This window comes from Heliangelus exortis, chromosome 2, assembly GCF_036169615.1.
Source record: "Heliangelus exortis chromosome 2, bHelExo1.hap1, whole genome shotgun sequence".
NCBI lineage: Eukaryota > Metazoa > Chordata > Aves > Apodiformes > Trochilidae > Heliangelus > Heliangelus exortis.
This window is the reverse complement of record NC_092423.1, coordinates 107385438-107393108: the sequence shown is the minus strand read 5'-3', so window position 1 is coordinate 107393108 and position 7671 is coordinate 107385438. Positions and strand designations below refer to the sequence as shown.

At 40.1% G+C, this 7671-nt stretch overlaps 1 long non-coding RNA gene across 1 annotated transcript in view; it reads left to right on the top strand.

Annotated features, from left to right (window-relative positions):
* The window catches only part of LOC139793156 (uncharacterized), a 569166-nt gene that overhangs the window by 4638 nt on the left and 556857 nt on the right, over nucleotides 1–7671 (top strand). The gene's annotated exons all lie outside the window — the stretch shown is intronic.

Here is a 7671-nt window from a genome sequence, read left to right as displayed (position 1 = left end):
GTGGGAAAATAAAATAGTGAGTTGTTTTAGCATAACCTTCCCTGTAATTTTCGTTTTAATATGCCCCGAGCCATATCCTTTCTACTCTTATCCGGTAGAGATCTTTCCTGGATGAATCTGATTAATTGCTGCTTACAAAGGCATAACTGATTCTTCACGATGGCAAAACGATTAAATATACTTCTCATACATCCTCTCCTCTTTGAGGCACTTCCCTAATGAATCTTTCCAAGATCACACTTAAGTGCTGTAAATAATTTCTGAAGCAGCTGGCTATGATACTGAGTGGGATACTATGAGGGCTTGGAGGGATCCAGCCTTCGGGGAGTCTTTAAAATTACATTGTGACTCCTTATTACTGTTGGAGCAGCGTGCGATACTTCCACGGTTACAATACTTTTACAATGTTATAGTTGTTTTACATTGCAATTTGCTCTGAAGTTGTGTATATCTATTTGTATTTCTTACTTAGAATATCACTGCTTTTGGGGTTCGCTGATGCTCTCGTCTTTTTTTTCTAAATTTAAATTTTAAATAAATTAATTTAAACATAAACAAAATGTTCCTAATTTAAAGAAAACCGAAGGCAGAAACAAAGAAACCCGTATACGCGAAACGCGCCTCGCTAAGCATTTCCATGTTCTTTCTTGGTTCATTCACTGAGTCACTGTGCTGACCACTGTGTAAACGAACAAAAATGTGTTCTTGCCCAAGAATACACTCTGAGATCCTCTGAGGGTCTTCTTTAGGGTCTCAAGGGCAGGTGTGTCATTCAGTATAGGTTTAACAGCCAATGCTGCTACTGCAGCCAGTGTTTGTCAACGTGCTGTGAAATTCTCTTTTCATAATTCCTGTTTGAGATAAATGAGGCAGAACATGTCTTGGAGACCCTTGATATTACACTACTTTAATTTGTGATTTTTGAAGTAAATTGTGATTCTAGCTATGTATTATATTTCCTAGCCTCATGGTTAAGCATACCCTGGAAGTATTCCTTTACATGAAAAGGCTGCAAGAAACTTGACTTGCAACTTTCTTCTTAATCTGGAAGTTAGCTCCCTGGAATTCTGAAAAAGGTTTTGGTTGTCTATCCAGTGCACTCTTAATGAAATTTTAATAAATATATGTATATATTTACAACCATTTGCCATTTTTAAAATGCTGATATGGTAGAGTAAAAAGCTAATTTAGTTTCCTTTGAAAAATCTTAAGCACTGATTTTTCTTTGAATTTACCTTTGTGTCTACAGGACAAATGAGTAGAATCATCCATTCTTCACGTGGCTCCATAGCCAGAGAGACAGAAGCTTTTCTGCTGATTATTTTGCCAGAACTTAGATGTCCATTCTTATGTTGCTTATAGCTTTCACGTGTGTCATTTATACTTGTTTCATTGATCAAAGCAGGAATAATTGAGTATTATGAAGGTTCCTCAGTTCCCTTGTATGGAAAACTTCTATTAATATTTTATGGAAAAAATTTGCCTGATGTTATGAAGTAAATGTCAAACAGTATCTACTTGTTTCTTATGCAGCTAGTAGCTGTGTCACCGACCACTGAAGTCAAATTTCTTTTTGCCTTTCCTCCACTTTAACCTGGCAGCTGCTAAGCACTCCTCCTCCCACAGCCAAGCCACAGTTCCACCCCTACAATCAGTTTGCACCAAAGGATCCATAGAGCATTGTATCTTTGTTTTCACTCTGGAGGCAGCAGCAGTTCAGAGTTCACCAACAAAGCAGAACAAAGAGGAAGTTCAGCTTTGCTTTTCAAACCATAAAAGCAGCTGAACTCCTCTTTGGTGCCTGGTGGGGAAAGGGGCTTTCCAATGTGTGAGGCATACACCAGGTTGCTCTTCTTCAAAGTAAAACCATCTAAATTCTCTTGATAAGCTTTTAAAAGCAAATAAATCACAATCTAAACCAACTTAACTTTTCTTGGGAGGGAGAGTGTTTGCTTTCAGGGGTAACAGTTGTCAGCACAAGTGTTCTAGTGAGTTATAATCGTGTCAAAGTGGCCTCGGTGTAGGGGACAGTGGTTGGCCCTTACTGATTCCTCTGGAACCTTCCCTTGCCTCTAGCTCTGCCCACCACTCCCTTCTCACGCTGAGTAATGCTTTACAGGAGTGCCAGGCAACTGCTGGAGTCCCTGGGTGGAGAAGGATGAGTTTTAGATCAGACCAACAGAGAACAGAGTCCACCTCTGCTTCTTACAAAAGCAACAGTAACTTTACTGAAGCTGTAGTGATTGTGTTTATTTTATTCTTTTTTTCTTTTTCTTTTTTTTTTTTTTTCCCTTCCCCTAGAAAAAATACTGTTTATTTCAGATGTGATTCAGTCAAATGAGACAAGCGCAGTATCTAGCAAATGATTTTAAGATGAATAATCCAGTGTATATTCTTAGCAATGAAATGTTGAAATTCATCTGAAGCTATTGTGCAAATATTTCACTTTGTTTGAAGTTATGTCATTAATCTTTTCTGCATTGCTTAAAGGTTCTTTACTTCACTGTGGCCCCAGCTGTCACTCATTTGTTGGGAAAGGATCACAGTAGGAAGCAGTGTGAAGGAATATATCAAAATTCCATCTAGTTATTAAAAAGTTATAATGGATAATGCATATTCAATGGAAAAATATGCACATCACAAAGAGGGTTCCTAGCCCCAGACAACTCTTGGGCACAGAGTTGGGTGCAACTACCAGCTTCAAAGTGCTAGCGTGACCAGGGCCATTGTGGGGAAAAATGTACTGAGTACATTAGTGACTGGTTTTGATACGTTAACTAAAGAGTTGGCACTCTCAGAACAGAGTTACTGTTTTTCCTGTGTGTGTTAGCTGTGTTTTTAATTCTCCAAGCCTCCCATAATGCTCATTAAACAAATTCAAGCTGTTTAGTCCCTTATGAGCACCAGGAATAATCAATCTTACTTTTGCTTTACCTCCTCTCTCATACTTGGCTGCTTTCTCCTTATCTGTCTCTCCTCAGCTCTTTCCCCTATATCCACTCTTCTGTTTGCTGCCTGCCTGGGTTTTCTTTTCTGGTGCAGCTGGATTGTTTAACTTTCCAGGTGCTGGCTGCAGCTGTAGAAATGAGTCTGCCTGCTGAGCCATGAGCTGTGGGATTGGCCCAGCTGTAAAAAAGTCAGACCAGATCCTTGCCCTGAACACAGGCGTTTTGTTACTGACAGCATGAAATACTGCCCTTTATGTGTATGAAACAAGGAGTGGCAGAGCAACCTTTTTGTTTCTTCTGTGTAGAAACCGAGGCTGCTCTGAAGTTGACTGTTTTTTCAGGGTTTTTCAGGACTTACATGACAGAGAGCATTTAGGTAGATAAAACCAATGAGTGGTTAGAATAGAGCAGAAAAGAATAGAACAGAATAGAACAGAACAGAATAGAATAGTTTAGCTGGAACGTACCTGCAGTGACCATCCAGTTAACTTCAGGGCTTACCAAAATTTAGAGCATTAAGGATATTGTACAAATGCCTCATAAGCACTGGCAGGCCAGCAGCATTCAACCACTTTTCCAGAAAGTCTGTGTCGATGTTTGACCACCCTCTCAGTACAAAAAATATTTCCTAATGTCCAGTCCAAACCTCCCCTGCAGCAGCTTTGAGCCCTTCCCACACAACTTATCACTGGATCCCAGAGAGAAGAGATCAACAACTCCCTCTCCACTTCCCCTCCTCAAGAAGCTGTAGAGAGCCATGAGGTCATCCCTCAGTCTCCTTTTCTCCGAGCTAGACAAGTCCAAAGTCTTCAGCTGCTCCTCACAGGACGTGCCCTCCAGCCCTTGCACCAGCTTTGTTGCCCTCCCTCCTCTGGATGCATTCAAGGACCTGCACATCCTTAACCTGTGGGTCCCAGCACTGCACACAGTACTTGAGGTGAGGCTGCACCAACACTGAATACTGCAGGATAATCCCCTCTTTGGACCAGCTGCTTGTGCTGTGTTTGATGTACCCCAGGACAGGGTTTGCCCTCTTGGCTGCCAGGGGACACAGCTGACCTGCATTGAGTCTGCTGCCAACCAGCACCCCCAGATCTCTTTCTCCAGCCACTCCTCTGCCAATTTACAGAATCAAAACTGTCAAGAGTTCATAGAATCACAGAGGGGCTAGGGTTGGAAGGGACCTCTAGAGATCATCTAGTCCAACTCTGCCACTAAAGCAAGATCACCCAGAGCACATTACAGAGGACTGCATCCAGATGGGCTTTGAATACCTCCAGAAAAGGGGTCTCCACAACCTCCCTGGGCAGTCTGTTCCAGTGCCTTGTCACCCTTATAGTAAAAGAGATTTTTCTTGTGTTTAAATGGAACTTCCTATGTTCCACTTTATACTTGTGTTAGGAATAAGTAGAAATGTTAGCCTTTTTTTGTCCAATGAATGTTCATCAATGCTGGACAGGTGAACTGGAAACAGGAAGATTATTTTGAAAAGTTGCAGCTTGGGCTATGGAAGCAATCTCTGCTATTTGTCAAGTTTTTGTCTATTTATTGCAGTTTGTCAAGTCCAGTATCTGTTGCAATTCTGCAGTAGAGAGTAATTTTTCAGGGACTGCAGATACAGCAATATAGCATTCCCTGTCTCGTGGGAAAGAGTATTACACTGTCATTTTCCTCCATCACAACTGAGATACATGAGCTAATATACTGAAAGTTATTTGAAATTACATTTTTATAATTATACTCAAAAGTATTTTAAAATTATAATTGTGTATACCTCTACATTAAGTCAGCAGGCAACCTTAGAAGGGGCTGGCTCAGCAAAAAAAAAAGGGGTCTCCATTTTAAAAGTGAAGGACACCAAAAGTGCAAAAGCAGATATCAACTGATGTGAAGTTTGGGTAGGAAATTAGAAGAACAGGGAACCCTCAGATTGGTGGGGTTTCAGGTGACTTTTTGTTGGAAATGCAGGTAGAAGAACCCAGCTGTTCTTTGGTTAGATTTCAGTCAGCTGGTCTGTAATGTGGTTACCAGTTATCCATGGGCTGAATGTGGTAACAGAAAATTCCTTCCAGTTTTCATAGAATCATAGAATAGTTTGGGTTGGAAGGGACCTTTAAATGTCACCTGGTCCAGTGCCTCTGCAGTGAGCAAGAGCATCTTTAACCAGATCAGGATGCTCAGAGCCTGGTCCAACCTGACCCTGGCTATTTCCAGGGCTGGGGCATCTACCACCTCTCTTGGCAACCTGTCCCAGTGTTTCACCACTCTCATCATAAAATTTTTCTTCCTTTTATCTGTACTGAATCTACCTTCTTTTAGTTTAAACCCATTAACCCTTGTCCTATCACTAGAGGCCCTACTAAAAGGGCCTTAACTTTTTAAAAGGCTGTTTGAAAGTTACACTGGTCTGCAGCATAATCTGAATCATTTCACCACAGAATACCTTGTGGGAAAACATGCTCTCCACAAGTGCTGGCTAGTTTCTTGGAGAGTGCATGTCTATTATATCAGCAAGTGTAGGACCTGGCTGATGTGCTAGGATATGTTTTCACTCCATTTAATATGTTCTTAGTTCACAGTCACCACAATACAATCCACTTGTGAAAACCAGTCATTAAGTTATAGTAATGATGACATTGGCGAGAGGATACTTTGACCTCTGACTATACTTTTGTTTGTCCTATTAATTTATCTCCACTGCAGTAAGGTTTACAGACCAACCCATTCTAATGCCTATCTTGAATTTTTTAGATGAGTCCAGGAATGCACCCACATTCCCCCAGAAAGAAAAAGTCCTGAAATGCCAGCTGCAAAGAGCCCTCTAAAACCACCTGAGAAGCCTCAGAACAAAAATAATTGCTCTCACCTTACACCCGGACATTACCTTGCATATACTTATGGTGCTGTTCATCATAAAAAAGCAAAATATTTATGAGAAGTCTATTAAAGTGATACAAAATACTGAAGGCTGGAAAAAATGTATGGAACTGAAATTTGTTCTTATAGCTATTTGTAATATTTTCTACACGACTGTTGAAGAATTTGCTTTTATATGAATCATTCTTGTGAAGTTAGCTCTGTTATTCTCACTGAGGTACTTTGCACAGCTAAACTATCAGAAGAAAGTTTTCATTTTGGAATAGAGTGCCATTATTTGTGGTTAGTCTTAAACATTACTAGTATTCTCTAAAAGTTTTACACAGGATAAATGTGAAAGCATATTGGGCTGAACCAATATTGCAAGAAGTTAATAGTTAAATAAATAAATATAATACATTAATAAAAATGCTTCCAAGTTGCATAAAAACGTACCTCAGGACACAGTCTAAATACATACTCCTAAATCCTCTAATCTTTGATTTATGAAGTGAGAAGGGCATCCAGGAATAATCCCATGATTCAAGCTAATAGAGACAAACAGGCCTTCCTGAGGAGAAAAGGAAGCTGTGGTTCTTGTGTCCTCACAGATAAATAGCCCACGTGTTCTCTGTATTTACAGGGAATGAGAAACTGCAAAAAGGAATATTTAAGGAAGCTATCAGCTGAACTCTGCAGTTGTAGTTAAAGGACTTGTATCAGCTGAGAGGCTGTTGAATTCTCATTACTGGAATATCTGAGGCTTAGGGTGGGCATTTGTCAGGAAAGACAGCAGTAGAGTTGATCCTGTTCTAGCCCCTTCGGTTCCCATTTTCATTAACAGGAGGCAATTTGACTGAATAAAACAAAAACAAGTTAGATGGGTCTGCAGTATCCAGTTCTTTAAACCCCCGGGCTTTCCTATGTCTCCCTGTTCTGTCTGTTTCTTGTGTCTCCTGCTGATCTGAGAGGGACTCTGGATGTAGTCAGGTGCTGTTAATTTGTGATTGGGGATGTAGAATATGACCCTGTAACTTTGTGTGCACTTGATTTTTCTTGTTATGGATGGTGCTGAGATCTAAAACACTTCCCAAAAGTAGGCTTTTTTTTCCCTGCTCCCTCCCCTCTATACTCCCTTTTCCCCCCCCTCCAAGGGAAAGGTCCGGATGCTCTTTCACCTTCTCTTTCTCTTTTCACCTGCACATCAAAACAAGATCATACATTGCCACAAATTTGCCATATTGCCTATTTTTACGGGAACTTTGCACCTCAGCCCCTCTTCTTTTGGATATAGCTTGTGGGCTCATGCCTGTCATCAAATATCACAGGTGTGTCACAAGTGAAAACATTTTAATTGTAGCTAAATTTAATCAAGGAAATTATTTTAAGGATAAATGGGAAATTAACAATCTATAGTTTCAGGGACTTAAAATTTTGAGCAAATCTAGTCACATTAACTTCAACAGCGAGCTCAATGGAATGTAAATTGAATGTAAAAAAAAAAGTTAGTTGCCATTCTGCCTTTCAAAGACAATTCATTGAAAATTCAGAAAAAATTCAACAACTTACCAAGGTCCTATAAGGAGTTCCAGAGAGATATTTATCTCTTGCTTCCCTCTTTGGTGTCTGGAGATACTTCACCTCTCTGACAGCCTGAGCCTGCATTGGTGCATGGACAGACCCTTGCCCACATCTTTGGTTCTGTGTCACTGTAAGATCAAAGCCTGCAGGTACAAAATTACTGTTTGTTTTACCTAGATTTTGACTGGCTTGAAGCAAATCTTTGATGAATGAGTGGGAAAAAAACCAGGAAGGAATACATATTATTATTATTATATACATGTAACTTCAGTTTGTAGAATTTCCT